Genomic DNA, 15,853 nt, shown 5'->3' with positions numbered 1-15,853 from the left:
TATCTATATATATCTATATATCTATATATCAGACGCAGAATGAGTCGGTCTACCTGAGACACATTAACAACTCCATCACAAATGTATTGCAATGGACTGCAGGTGGTAGAGGACAGGGGGTTAACGGAGGCTTTACCCATGGCGCCAAAGACACAACTTTTAAGCATATTGTTTATTGTGCAATGAAAGATGTTATGCCAGATTTTAAATTGCAATTTATGTCAAACTGTTGGTCTGTGTTGTCGAAGATGATTGTGGCAAACAAGATATTGGAAATAGTATTGAAATAAAACACATGTTGACCAGCTTATAATGCTACTCATTGATTCACTCATCTTCCAAAACCCATTTGAATATATAATTGCTGTTCATACATGCTGTCTGAACTGCTCAATATTTATTTCCTTTTTCAGTGCTGAGCCTGGGCACATTTTATCGAACACAAGGCTAATGTTATCGTCCCTTCAGAATTTGATGCATAATATAAAGGTTACATTATATGTAGAATATAAAGATTAAATCATATGTAGAATATAAAGATTAAATCATATGTAGAATATTTTAGATTCAATTATATATATAATATAAGGATGAAATCATTTTTAGAATATAAAGATTAAATCATAAACATAATTTTTAGATACAATTATATATAGAATATAAAGGTTAAATCATATATAGAATATAAAGAATAAATCATATATAGAATATAAAGATTAAATCATATATAGAATATAAAGGTTCAATAATATATATAATATAAAGATAAAATAACATATATAATATAATATAAAGATGAACTGATATATAGAATATAAAGATAAAATAACATATATAATATAAAGGTTAAATCATATATTGAATATAAAGGTTAAATCATATATAAGATTTTAAAGGTGTAAATGCGCCTCTCTGTGGCGCTGCTGCTCTCACACATATAACGGCTGGTGGCATAGTGAATACAGATCAGGATACTTGCTCGTGGCGGAGGCACGTGAGTATGAGATCATGTAATGGAAGCTACATGTGCACCGACACGCGCAACAACATACAGGATGTAGGGCGAAAAATATATTTTAAATGTGGGAAAGTGACATGTTTGCTGGCAGAGTCAGTGCGATCATAGGCTGTCACCTTCCTCCCCAGTGCGCCTGCGCGCCCTCTCCTCCTCCCTCCCTCCCTCCCTCCCTCCGTCGGTGTGGCTCCGGTCTCTACCTGACAGCTCATCAGGACACATGAACGCAACCGAGCCGCGGGCTTCTCACGAGCGGAGATAAAGCCAGGGCCGCGCGGGTCTGTGTACCGGGGGTCCGGGCCGGATACTGACCGCACACTGCTCACCACAGCGGCATGGCGCGCTGCTGAGAGCCCAGCCAGTCTCCCTCCTCACATCTCGGATCTGTGTGGATACATCGAGGCCTGACCATGTCTGCCAGAGAGAAGGGGATCCAGACCAAAGACAGCGTCAGCCTGCTGCCCTGTTTCTATTTTGTAGAGGTGAGTGACCACCACACAATGCTTCGGCACAGAGATGCTTCCAGTCCACCAGCTCAGTCTGACTCATACTGCTTTAATATGTAGGTCACAAAGAGTGATGTCCACATTAAGAAGTGCATTCATATATATTCAGCTGATCACACCATTCATGTATTACCTGCACAGTGTTGTCAACTGTACTCATAACGTAAAGATTACAACAGTTTAAATACAAGCATTGCTGCTTTTTGTATTTGTTATATGTATTAATCTATTATTGTATATGTCCTGGTCCTGTATACATTCACATATAAAGACGAAGACATTTGTCTCTGGAAGCACGAGACAGCAAAGGAATTGCATATGGACACAGACAGACATTTATATTAATCCTATACATTTAGTGCGTTTCACATGATTTTACACACACACAGTAAGTAATCAGCATAACATGAATATTATGTTACAACTAGTTTTACACGTGAATCTGTGCCGCCATGATGGATGAGGGGACTCCTCGGTGTCTTTTAATATGAAGCGAGTCAACCCGACTGTTCTGATAACGTTTTACATTTTATATATAGATATAGAATATCAGGCTGACAGGTTCATGGGAAAATATTTCATGATTTCAAACATCACAGTCCCGATTGCATGCAGCTTGTGGTGACTGTCACTTGCTCCCCCGCTGTGCTCTTTATGCATGCTCTAATTCACCACTGGCCTGTGGCTCACCAATGAAACTGGCTTCATGTATTATAGAATTGTCTCTAATACTGTGTGATGGATGCTGTTGGGATCACTGCATCAGCCTCATGGATCCCTCTCACAGCGACGGGGACTCCCTCGATTTACTTTTGTTTTTGGATCCTTTCATCTACATGTCAATGCACTCTCACTGCATCAATGTGACTGCACAAGCTCCTGTTTACTGAAGGCTTTTTGCATTTAAACTAGGCCAATGCTGAAATTTAATTCTACTCAGTGAATTACAGCACTTGTGCCTATAATTAGGCCCAGTAAGGCTCATTCCTTGAGTGTGTGTGTTTGTGTGTGTGTGTGTGTGTGTGTGTGTGTGTGTGTGTGTGTGTGTGTGTGTGTGTGTGTGTGTGTGCGTGTGCGTGTGTTTTACTGGCTAGTATGCAGAAAGCTAAAGTGGCAGGATCCCATCCTGCTCTCCTGTCAGCCCTGACTGCACTGCCTCCCCCCCCCCCTCATATGAATTCTTGATGACAGAACATCACACCTGATGTAATGAGGGTTAAACATGCTGTTCAGTGAAATGAGGGTTTGTGTTTAAATAGCTGACATCAGGTGTCCACCTTTGTTGGTTTTAGGTACTTCTATATTAGTAAGTGGATATATCACAGTTATTAGGAAAAATACAGTGTTTTGCAGTTCACATTAACACAGCATGATGAATGTTTCCTCTGGATCGGTGGTCTTCACTATTTTTTAGATGAGAGACACATTGATAGGACAAAGTCAATAGGAGAGACACTTTTACCGCAAAGTATGAAAATCTACATCCAGTCATAAAAAGCCTCTCTGCTTATTAATCTGTCATCCCACCCAGAACATACAATATACAATGCAGCCAAACAATACATTAAATAAAAGCAGGGTTAGCTTAATACTGGGATGATGTTGTCAAACTCTGCAAACAATATTTCAGCTGAAGCCACAAAGCAGTGTTTCACAATTTTTTGAGTCTGTGAAGTTTTTTTTGCCTGAGCCAAAACCCATGCAATCTCAATCTCAAAGGATGCCTCAGTTAATCGTTCAGCTGTATTAGTTGTCCTGTGTTTGAGCCTTTGTTTTCCAGAAAGAGCAGAAGAATTGTGGATGCGTTGTTTAGAAATGCGGCTCTAAATGACTTCGCTTGAAACCAGAGTGGGTTTGTTTGCACATTAAGCACAAAGGGTTCGACTCGTGGAGGACAAATACAAATTCCTCTGTCCACTTTAATTAAAATTTCCTTTGCTCGTCTTGTATGGCTCGTACTTTTCTTTCTTTGTTAACGGGAGCAGCTGTTGTCTGTCCGCAAACCACATCTCCAGCATCTTCCTCTCGATTTGCAGTTGTTGGATGCGCCAAAGCCAAATCTTCATTTTCCTCGTTTGTCACGCTTTGTTTCTGTCAACCTGGTGTGCAACTTTTTTTTATAAGAAATCGATCCATTTTAGAGATTATGAAGTGCCATGTTGGTCGTAATATCCTCCAATTTAAATGCTCCAATTTAGCGATATACATTTTTTTTTAGCAAATGTCCTATATTCATAAGCATGCTTATGATAACATATTTTTTAATGACCTTAAGTTTTATTTATTTCCCAACATATATCTACCCGTCGAAGAGCACATTCACCATTGTAGTGCAGGATAGACCGCCAAAACTCCGCCGAGCAAGTTTAAATATCTTGTTTCTAGTCTATATTTACATATTTTATCAATTATTATTACATATTATTGTATTATTATTATTATTATTATTATTATTATTATTATTATTATTATTATTATTATTATTATTATTATTATTATTTGTAGGCTAATAGAGCAGACACTTTCAGTGTTTTAATGGGTTGTATGTAATAGCCCTGCTTGTTTTTAGTGTTTTTGTGAAATATCTGTATTGACTGCATAATCATATCTATCACCCCTTTATTTAGCCTACTGCCATGCAAGCCACCAATTAAAGCTTGGTGAGCCGCAGGAGGCTCGCGAGCAGCGCAATAATTAACACTGCTCTGGATGGAAAAAGTCAACCAGTAGGCGGGATAACTACTGCTACATCCAGGCCCACACACTGACAAAAAGTGTGGTTGGGTAATTTGTCCATTTCTCAGTTCAATTTACAACAACTAAATAAACATTTGGTAAGTGCTGCTGTAAAAACTACCAGTTCCACCTTAAAAGTCAGTCCACCTTAAGCTACAGCCGTGTTATCGCTTCTAGCTTCGGGGCTAACCAGAGCGCCTTCACTTTTATCAGCAGGTGGAGGAGTTTTAGCTTTTATTCATACACACACTGCACACACACACACTGGACACACACTGTACACACACGCTGGACACACACTGCACACACACTGTACACACTGAACACACTGGACACACACTGCACAGCTACGTTACAGCTGACTTCATACTTACTGCACACACACTGTACACACACACTGCACAGATACATTACAGCTGACTTCATACTCACTGCACACACACACTCTCTCTCTATAGATCTCTGTGCGTGTCTGTGTGTGTCTTGCTCTCTCTCAGACACACTCAACCTTAACACAACCTGCGCACAGAGTTATTACTTTAGTTTGATAAGCATCTTAAAAATACATTTAAAAAAGATGCTTAGGTCCGGCGGGCCTCCAGGATTGCATAACACTGGGGGAAACCTTGCTGCCTTATAGTTTCATTGTTTTATTATTCTATATTTATTTTTATATCTATCCTGGTCATGTATGATGTTCAGGATTTTTTAAGTTTAGTTGTACGTGTCTGTAATCAAAATCCACAGTGAACTACTGTAGGGATCCATTACTGGTAATCTACTATGAGCCAGTTATGTTGGATTCCACATCCAGCTGCAGATATGCTCCACTTTAGTTTGGTGAAGTGCAGTGAGTCTCCACTGTGAAGCCTCAGGCTGCTTTCCTCCAAAGTGGAACAAATGGAAGCACGAGGAGGGCTGAACAACTGTTATCTAAAACTGGGGAAAACAAAAGATTATATCACATGTATAACTGTAGGGAGGGATATGGCCATTACCCCAGATAAAGGACAAAGTGTATGGTGCATCTGCAGAAAATGTTAATGCTGGGTCCTGTTTACTCACTGAGCTGTCGTATTCAATTTACTTTCATACAAAACATTTAGGTCTCTGGAGATGGTCGTCTTCAGATTAAGTGATTGGGGTTCTGCAGTGAGTTCATGTTGGGTCTTTGAATGAGCTACATGTTGTGCAAAGGTGATCATGGCAAAAGGGACTAGAGACATGCCAACAATATGGTGTTGGAGACGTTGTCAAAGCTAATTAATATTAATATATTTATTAGGGCTGTCGAATTATAGAAAAAATAACGCGACAAAAAAATAATGAGAAAACGTTACTTGGCCCAGTGAATGGAAAGTTTACATTAATAAACTCCCGGATGTAACTGTTGATGCTCCGTTCTGAGATTCATGCAGCAAAGAATGTTCGAACCATCGGAGAACTTCAAACCTGAAATATCACCTCAACGCAAAGCACTTAGCAGCTAGCTCGGAGCTAGCTAACGCCGCCCCTGATGCTAAAGTGAGCGACCCGTCTCGTTCAACTCAATGTATTGCAATGGACTGCAGGTGGTAGAGGACAGGCGGTTAACGGAGGCTTTACACATGATTCAAATGACACAACTTTTAAACATATTGTTTATTGTGCAATGAAAGATGTTAGGCCAGATATTAAAATGCACTTTATGTCAAACTGATGGTCTGTGTTGTCTAAGATAATTGTGACAAACAAGATATTGGAGAAATAGTATTGAAATAAAAGACATGTTGACAGTTTATGCTACTTATTGATTCACTTATCTTCTAAAATCCATTTGAATATTTTGAAATGCTTCTCACAGCAAATATTGATATATGTGATTCATTTAGATTAATTAATCACAAACATGTAATTAATTAGATCATTTTTTTTAATCGCTTGACAGCCCTAATATTTATACATATGTTACTCATTAGACCATGTCAATATGAAGAACGCAAAGAAGAAGTGCAGCTTTACTGATTGTGTCCAATCAGAAAGTAACAAATTACTTTTACTCTCTTTACTGTAACAAAGCTTGTTTTTGTGTACTTGTGTAAGAATCAGTCATTTTTATTTGTACTCAAGTATTTTGCATGTTTTTTCGCCCCACTAGGCCATATCACACCTTTTGTAGAACCTGACTATTAAAATGAATTTTAGATTACTTTAACCAAAGAATGGCAAGATATAATTCTGTTGGGTATGAAGTGATTTCAGTCACTATAGATTTTTAGTGGTGGCTTTTGAAGTAAAATAAAGTTGCATTATTTCCAGATTTATAAATAGTTTATAGTCATCATCATCATCATCATCATCATCATCATCATCATCATCATCATCATCATCATCATCAGTACATCATAACTGAAAATAGGTCATCACAAATCTGGAAATGGATTATACCTTTGCATCAAATGCACATTTATTGACATAGTGACATGTTTTTTTACACATTATTCTTAAAGTAGAAGGAACTGGTAAAAAGCATTTCTATTGTTTCAATAATAATAATGTTTCATCCTAAACCTCTCTGTGACTTCTCTCTGTCGGAGAGCAAAATGTATTCAACAGATCTGATCACCTGTTCGTGAGATTTGATCGTAACTGTACAGGTTGTGCCAAATGATCATGTCAATTAGAAAGAGTGGTTGAATGTCAGTTACATACAAACTCATTCATTTAGATCAAAGCATTATTATAAGTTTTATGGAGAAAGGCCGACTATCTGTACACAACGAAACCTTGTGAATGAAAGATTCTAAATATTATGTGAATGCAACAAGTTCTCTTAAGTACGTACGGACCACTTCAGTACATTCTCCCAATGACTCCGCCATCTCAAATACAAAAAGTGTAACAACAATATGGTTCACTCCTTGTGTTTGTGTCCTGTTACATTTACTGTTGTAAATATTTGATTGTGTTATTTATTGGTTTTAATAGAGGTTTGTTGTTGCTCTTTATAGCTTCATACCTGTTGTATTTAAGTGTGTAGTTGCAGTACGACTGCACAGTTTAGAGGAGCCTGGAATCAGAATCAGAAATCCTTTATTAGTCCCACAATTGGGAAATTTACCTTGTTACAGCAAAAGAACAGAAAGTAAAGTGGCAAGTACAAAATAATTAAATAGAGTAACAGTAATGTAAGTACAAAGTGGTTGATAAAAAGTTGTAAAAGTGAATATTGCACATGGCAGTGATAATTGCAGAAGTTATAAAAATTGAATATTGTCAATGGCAGAGATAATTGCAGAAGTTATAAAAAGTGAATATTGCACATGGCCATCAATAATTGCACAACAGTGGTGGAAGAGTCTGTTCTTGGTGTGGTGGTTTACCAGTGGCCGTGGTGATTGTACAGTCTGACCGCTCCAGGGAGAAAGGACCTACGGTATCTCTCTGTGAGACACCGCAGGTGAAGCAGCCTGTCTCTGAAGGAGCTGCACAGTGCGGAAAAAGTGTCCTGGATGGGGGAGGGGACATGTTGTCCAATAGAGAGGAAAGCTTGGCTGTCATTCTCCTGTCTCCCACCACCTCCACAGTGTCCAGAGGGCTCCCCAGGACTGAGCTGGCCTTCTAAACCAGTCTGTTCAGTCTCTTCCTGTCAGCAGCCGAGATGCTGCTGCCCCAGCAGACCACTCTATAAAAAATAGCTGATACCACCACAGAGTCAAAGAATGTCTTAAGGAGTGCCCCCTGCTCTCCAAAAGGCCTTAGTCTCCTCAGCAGAGCTGCTCTGTCCCTTCTTAAAAAGAGCAGCAGAGTTATCTGACCAGTTTATGTTTATGTTTAAGATAAGTTTATCTTACCAGGTACTTGTAAGATTTTACAATCTCAATGTCCGTTCCCAGGACGTTCACTGGTGTTGGGGGAGAAGGATGGCCCCACCTGATGTCCACCACGGCAAAATCCTGTGTCAGCTCTCTGTACTCTTTGTCATCTCCATCAGAGATGAGGCCGACAATAGCAGAGTCAGAGAACTTCTGCAGGTGTCACTTTGCTGTGCTGTGAGTGAAGTTTGCAGTGTAGAGGGTGAAGAGAAACGGCGCCAGAACCGTTTCCTGGGGGGCCCAGTGCCGCAGACAATCGTGTCCAAGGGACACTCCTCATGTCCTCATGTACTGTGGATGGTTGAAGAGGTAGTCCAGAATCCAGCTGGTGAGGTGATGGTCCACCCCAGAGCGCTCCAGCTTGTCCTCCAACAGCCTGGGTTGAATGGTGTTGAAGGCACTAGAGAAATCAAAGAACATGATTCTCCAGGTGAGAGAGAGCTCTCTACATCAGGTAGATGAGAGCGTCATCCACCCTGATGCCTGGTTGGTAGGGGAACTGAAGTGGGTCCATCGATGGTCTTACAAGGGGTCGAAGATAGCCAAGGACCAGCCTCTCCAGGTTCTTCATCAGCTGCGATGTCAGCGCCACCGGCGTGTAGCTGTTGAAGTCCTTGGGGTGGGGGTCTTTGGCACAGGTACCACAAAATATGTTTTCCACAGTTGTGGTACCATGTGGTACTTCAGGCTCAGGTTGAACAATAGCTCAACAAACCCGCACAGTTGGTTGGCACATTTTTTGATTTGAGGAGCCTTGAGCTGATGTTATCTGGACCCGCAGCCTTTCTTGCCTTACACCTTCTGAGCTCACTCACCTGGTTGTATTGTAGATAAAAATCTGTCCTCTGGGCCAGTGAAGAAGACTGGATCCCTACCACTAATATTTACTTTAACTTATTTAAACTACTGCAAATCTAGTATAACTCAGTCTCTTTAACGTAATACTTAGTCAGGAAAAACGAAGATCTCTATCCGAGAAAAGAAGATCACTGGAGAAGTCCAAAGTTAGATACAAGTGGAGTTTATTATACACGTAAGTACATAACATACTCTGAGTACCCAGCCAGCTGTGCACTGACCAAGTACTGATCTGGCTCCCCTCTTTATACCTTAGTTCACATGGTGAAACCACGATGAGGCTGAAATGTTTCAGAGTCCAGTAAATCAACCTGACATATTCTGGCCTACGCCCTCTGACTCATCCCCTGGAATCTGCCTGTCCTGTCCCCTACATGTGTCTCTGGGTGACCTCTCCAGTTGACGCTAGCTCTGCCATTTTAGCAGGTGCCTGGCCCTCCTTATCTCATCCTCGATATACTATGGGTCTCATAAATCTTCTTTTTTTGAGCTTGACTTGGGAAGTTCCCTCTTCATTCTCACCTTTCACCTAGATGCCTCACCTTTCACCTATATGCCTGTATTCAGGCCTACTCTCTGATATTTTACCGAGGCTGTACTCCCACACTTAAATTGATTACACTTGAACATTACACATTTACATATATTTACAATACAAACCATATACTTAGTAAAACCTACTACAATTATGTACTAATAAAACCTATTACAGAACCCACTCTATTAAACCCCTTAATAAACACATACTAATAAAATCCGCCACAACAGTTGGTTGTGAAGGATGAAGTGCAGGTTGTTCGGTGGGTGGGTGGATGGGTGTGGGTGGAGAAGCAGGAGACAGAGTGGATGTGTGAAGTAGCTGACAGCTGGGGGTTGAGGGAGGGGGCAGGGTGGAGATGTCAGGGTCGTATCCTGGTGATAAACAGCAGGGGGGATTGATGTCATACTAAAAACTCCCTTCATGGTGTGGTGATTGGTCCTGTATATATGTCTGGCGGAAAAGTTTAAAAGATTAACCTGCAAAATGTAGTCTGAGATTTGCAATGCTTTTATTTGCACCTTTGATCCAAAAATGTCCGTATCATGTCAGGCTTCAAAAACCAATATGAGATGAGCCCAGGGCAGGCAGACATTGCCAGGGATCCAGTGATAGTGAGATAGAACAATATATGACACAGATAGAGAGGCAGAAACAGAGGGAATGAAGGCAAGACAAAGACAGTGAGCAGGATGGCAGTAAGTGTGAGCAGATGTAGGGCAATGGAGCATCTCTGCTGAGCTGAACTGTCCCAGAGGAGCCGCAGCTTTTCAGAGAAAGAGAGGGTAAAGAATACTAAGACATCAATTATCTCTCTGCTATTCCTTCAACTACTGTACGAGCTTTCAGAGATTCACTCGCCACTGTCAGTACATTCAGCCTAAGTTTATAAGGCAGACAGTCACTAACATAGTCAACTCATAGTAACAACAGTCAGTGAAGCATATGTAGAACACTGTACTATACAGTTCATCTTCGCTCTGTGTGTTTATGTTCATTTGTGTGCATCAGAAGCTCCGATAACATATTTCCATTTTTTGCAAGCCTTTATATTTTTTATCTGGATTTCGTTAGAAGCCTTTTCCACTTTGTATTTGACACGGCCTGTGATGGACTGTAACCAAGTGAAAATGGAAATGGGGGATTTTGAATCCTCTTCTGTATCGTACACAGCTAGATTTAACCCATCCTAGTATTAGGAGCAGTGGGCAGCTTGATACAGCGCCCAGGGAGCAGTGTACCTTGCTCAAGGGCACCTCAGCAGTACCCAGGAGTACTTGGTTAGTTCGGGGACTTGAATTTACGACCCTACGGTTCCCAAGCCAAATCCCTCTGGACTGAGCTACTTCTGCCAAGAAGCATGAATTAGGGTTAGGGTTTGAAGTACCTTTCAAATTTAAATTTTATGGTAACGCACTCTTACTCTACTACATTTTAGAGGGAAATATTGTACTTTTAGCTCAACTTAATTTATCGGACAGCTTAGTTATAATAATTTTTTAGATTTTACATGATTTTAATATATATGATGTATTGTTATAGATTAAACTACAATAAAGTTTATAAAGCTCTCCAATACTGTTTACATGTCAATGCATTAATAATAATGCTCCAATAATATCCTGGGATGGAAAGAACACTAGAATATTGTTCTCAAATAAAAGTATTTTTACTCTAAAGACATTTTATTCCAATACAAGTAAAAAGTAGGTTTGTTAAAATGTTCAAAAAGGGGGGTGGGTTAAAGAAACAATATTAAATGATGATATCTGATATGATATAAAGATCTTTTTTCTAACCCTAACTAAGTTCTTGTTACCTAACCCTAACCTAACAACACTAACCACAGGAGAACCTGCAGCAGAAACTATGCCTGTTATATGTAGTGAGATTTTTTAGATATCGTGTTGTAACAAAACAAAGCAGCATCTCAAGCACAGGAGTCACATGTAGTCAAAGACCTCCACAAACAGGGCTACCGGGCCACAAACATAGCTGAAAAGATGGAGAAAAGCACAAGAACAGATCATCAGTTGACTATTGTTCAACTTCATAAGAATGTGATTCAGCTTTTTGTAAAGTATATATTTGGTTCACTGAACCCTTTTATTGGACAACTTACTATAAACTACACACATTAAACAACATCATGGCTCGCTTTGTACTGGGAACAAAAACAAAGAACTTCCCAATGGAGGTAATGATCCACATGTTCATCTGCGAAGTGGTCATCGTATCTGGAGAAATCAGCTGTCGGTGTTTGTGCATTTTCAATGACAATATTTTTATGATGTTTTATTTGACTGTTGCCTGTTTAGTTTCCTGTAAGTCTGTAACTTGTATGATACTGTTACCATTTGATCAGGTCTCTATTGAGAATGAGACCCTGTGTCTCAATGAGATTTTACCTGTATAAATAAAGGCTAAATAAAAAAATGAACAGACTGTAGACTTAGTGCTGGACTACAGGAACATGGATTTCTGAATTATTTCTTCTTGCCGCTAGCTCGTCAGTGTCTGATCTGTGTAGTCTGCAACACGTCACTACTGTACATGCATGAATGCAGCTCCGTGCTGCAGCGGTTTTATTCCCTGAGATCAGAAACCGATCTGTTTTTGAAAGAGAAGGACCGACCTCTTCATGAGCTGAGTGACCCTCCATGTTTGGCAGACCTGTTTAGTTGATCTTACTGGTCATCTCAACACTGAACAAGAGCCTACTACGCACATGAAAGCATTCTGTGTGAAGCTCCGTCTCTTTGAGACACAACTACGCAACTTCAATGTTGCGCACTTCCCCACTCTGTCCGAAATCAAATGTACTTTTCCAAAGGCCAACCTTTCTGATAACAAGGGGAAATATGTGTCTGTGATCACGTCTCTCGTCTCATGTCACGTCTCATGACAGAATTCACTTCCAAGATTTTTCTATCATTGAGAAAGAAATCGAGCTGATCAATGCAGAAGATAATAATAATTATATCCGATAATTCCCTGAAGAATCAACATCATCTTCTCTCCCTCCCCGACTTCCACCGGAGCTTGGAAAAGTTTCCTCTGATGAGACGCCACGCACAAATAATGATGAGTCTGTTCGGCTCATATGTGAGCAAACATTGTCTCTGTTAACAAAAGCAGGTTGAGAAACAAAATGACCGACAGCATCTCTGTGATGTCCTTCGTATCTCAAACACCAAACTTACTCCCGACCTGCAGCATCCTTCAGTCCAAAGCGCAGCATCACTGCACCCAGAAAGCTGTAATGAGGCTGCCCCCCCCCCTCCCCTTGAGCATATTCAATTATCAAGCATAATCTACCTGCATTTGATAGATTTTTTTTAAGGCAATGTACCTCACCTCGAGTGAGTGGCCCAGCCCTTCATATATTTTTCTGTATGTGGCCCTCAGTGAAAAAAATTTGTACACCCCTGCCCTAAACACATATATTACATACATATATCTGATCCAGTCCAAATCTAATTGTAGTTTTAGTTTAATTGTGTGGTCATGTATTTCTTGTGTTTTGGTAATCAGTAGATTAGGATGGCATGCCATGTCCCTTAGATAAATGAATGTATTGACAAAAACAGGAATCATCCTTTGGTCAGCAGAAACCTTCAGTGAGTCCCTCATTATGTTTCACTCTAGTGCGACCTCTATTGGTAAAATTAGGTATACAGGGCCGGTCCAGTGTTTGAATTAATATCAGACTGGGTTGAAAGTTTTTACAGAGGCCCAACCAAATGTTTTTACCTCCTTCACTCTTATGTTTTATAATTAATTAAAGCCTTCCAATTGTCTTATCCATCATCTCTTTAAAGGCCCCAGAGGTTACCTCTAATGTTGAAGAAACTGATTGTCTTAAAACTAGATGAAACCTCTCTCTAGGACAGGGACGGGCAACTGGCGGCCCGCGAGTCAATTTCCAGAAATCAATCTGTCGGAGCTCCGCGAGGGTTCCGTCAGAGCTCCGTGAGGGGGGGTGCAAAGTGGCCCTCTGGCAGTGAGGACACACTTTTTGTGGCCATCCCTATCCTCAAAGTTGCCCATCCCTGTTCTAGGAGGAGGGAAGGAAAGAGAGTCAGGACAGAAAGACAAGGAATCTAGTGTGTTAGTTATTAATCCCTGGCACAAATGTGAGGAAGTCTGTAAACAGAGACCCTCTCTGTGCTCGTATGTGTGTGAGTGTTGATTTGAAGAACCCCTGTGTTGGGCTCCTAGTGGGGCCCTCCATCACGTTGCTCTACTTAGCATTAGCTGTGCGAGCAGCGTGCCTGCCTCTGTGTACCAGTGAATCAGTGTATTAAGCTGCATGATAAAGCCCATGATGCTCTAGGCCACATTCAACTCTCACTGAGGCACCTCACTGCAGACACTTTACAGCCTTCAATTACACATCAGCTTTGTGCCCTTACATGCACTTCACTTATCTGTGCCTTGTGGGTTGTTAGAAAACTTTTGGGAAATCATTTTGACACAATAGAGTCGTCGATATTGGAGTTTTGACTTCCTTGTTAAGTCGCAATGAGAAATTTGTCCGAGCAATTTTAGGTGCTCCCCAGGAGATATGCAGTGTTATTACCAGCCTTTTATTGACTTGTATGTCTCCTTTACTTGACTAAGTCGGGCCATTTCAGTCCATCGCTCTCCTCATTATATTTCTGGGCAGATATTTCCTTTTTACTTAAAGAGAGAAATAAAGTCTGGGCTCTTGCCAGACGTACCAGGGAGTCACTGGCTTGCTGGCTTCGAAACAAATGCACATCTACAATAAGAAAAGCTAAATCTAAATACTATTTGTTTCCAAATCACATTCAAACCCAGCAAAATTCTGGAAGGCAGTGAATTCTCTTAACCATAAGTCTCCCCTCGACAAAAATACCAGAATATATAGTTTAGGTTTTAGAGAAAAGCACAGCAGAATTCAGTTGATTTATTAAGGAATTGTATAATGGTGCATACATAAGCACAGTAAGGAGATATAAATGTAAAATAAGAGCAAATTTAGACATATTGTAAAAACTATTGTAAAAAATTATTATAAAATCAAAAAACGTGTACAAGAGACACAAATATACAAAAAAGGAAATACACTGCCGCCACTCTTGTTTTAAATGACATTATCTCAGTGTTGGATAGAAAGAAACTACTCTTTTTATTAATCTTTAAAAGACTTTCGATGTAATGTATAATGCATTGCTTTTAAAAAGATGCATAATGATATAAAATGATATTGCATATAAATGGTTTCAGAGTTGGCCAGACAGTAGTGTGTTGCTATTGGAAATGTTAAATCTGAATTTGTGGAAATTGTAAAAGGTGTTCCACAAGGTTCAACCCTGGGCCCAGTTCTGTTCACTCTTTATATAGATCAAGGGTCGGGAACCTATGGCTCTTTCGACGACGCAATATGGCTGGCAGACAATTTTGAGCCGACATTATTTAACATGATTAACAATCTGAAACAATCAAACTGTAGGTGTGTGAGCATGTGTGTGTCGGGTGCGGAGACCCGCCCTTCGCGAAACCGAGCAGAGGAGAAACTGCGCAAAGCAAGCAGTAGACCAGGGGTGTCAAACTCAATCACAGAGAGGGCCAAAATCAAAAACCGAGACTACGTCGAGGGCCAAACACGGTCCACATTTATTGAACAGCATAGACATATTGGATAAAGTGCAAAAAGATATGTAACATATTTAGGTAGGCTACATTCTCCAATTATGCACATGTGTCAGAGCCAGATGTTTGGAATCTTTTCTTAGCTGCCAGTTTAATGTTTGGGGTTCTGTGGAAATCCTCAGTGAGTGAAGGTGTGCATCAGTGAGACGACTCCTGTGTGGGTTTTTGTTCATCTTCATCACAGAGAAAGGCTGCTCACACAGGTATGTGCTTCTAAACATGCAAAGCATCTGAGCGGCATGAAGGAGGGTTGAGGCATCGTTTCGGGGATGAAGCTTGGAAATTGTGCAGCTCCCACATAGTCATACTTTGCCTTGAGTGTGTCATTACACTGGAGGTCAATAAGTTGTTCACAGGTGCTGTTTTCACTGCAAACGGATTGCTGAGCAGTTCAATTTTCATTTCTGAGCTGCAATTTATCTGCAAAATGCGTAGTCGGGAACAGTGCGGTGGACATGGTTTGTCAGTCCCGTCAGTTTGTTCCGGGGCAGTTTCATTTGTCACACATTTAGATACTTCTTCAAATATGTATTTTCCTGTGGTTGTGCCATCTATTGATTTAATTACCAAAACCGGCAGGCCAGTTATGATAGACATATAATATTTTCTCGCGGGCCGGATATAATTGTAATGGTAGGGGAAACACTGATAGCGCTTTTAGTACTCG

Source organism: Cottoperca gobio, chromosome 20, assembly GCF_900634415.1.
Source record: "Cottoperca gobio chromosome 20, fCotGob3.1, whole genome shotgun sequence".
Lineage (NCBI taxonomy): Eukaryota > Metazoa > Chordata > Actinopteri > Perciformes > Bovichtidae > Cottoperca > Cottoperca gobio.
Note: the sequence above shows the minus strand (reverse complement) of the source record.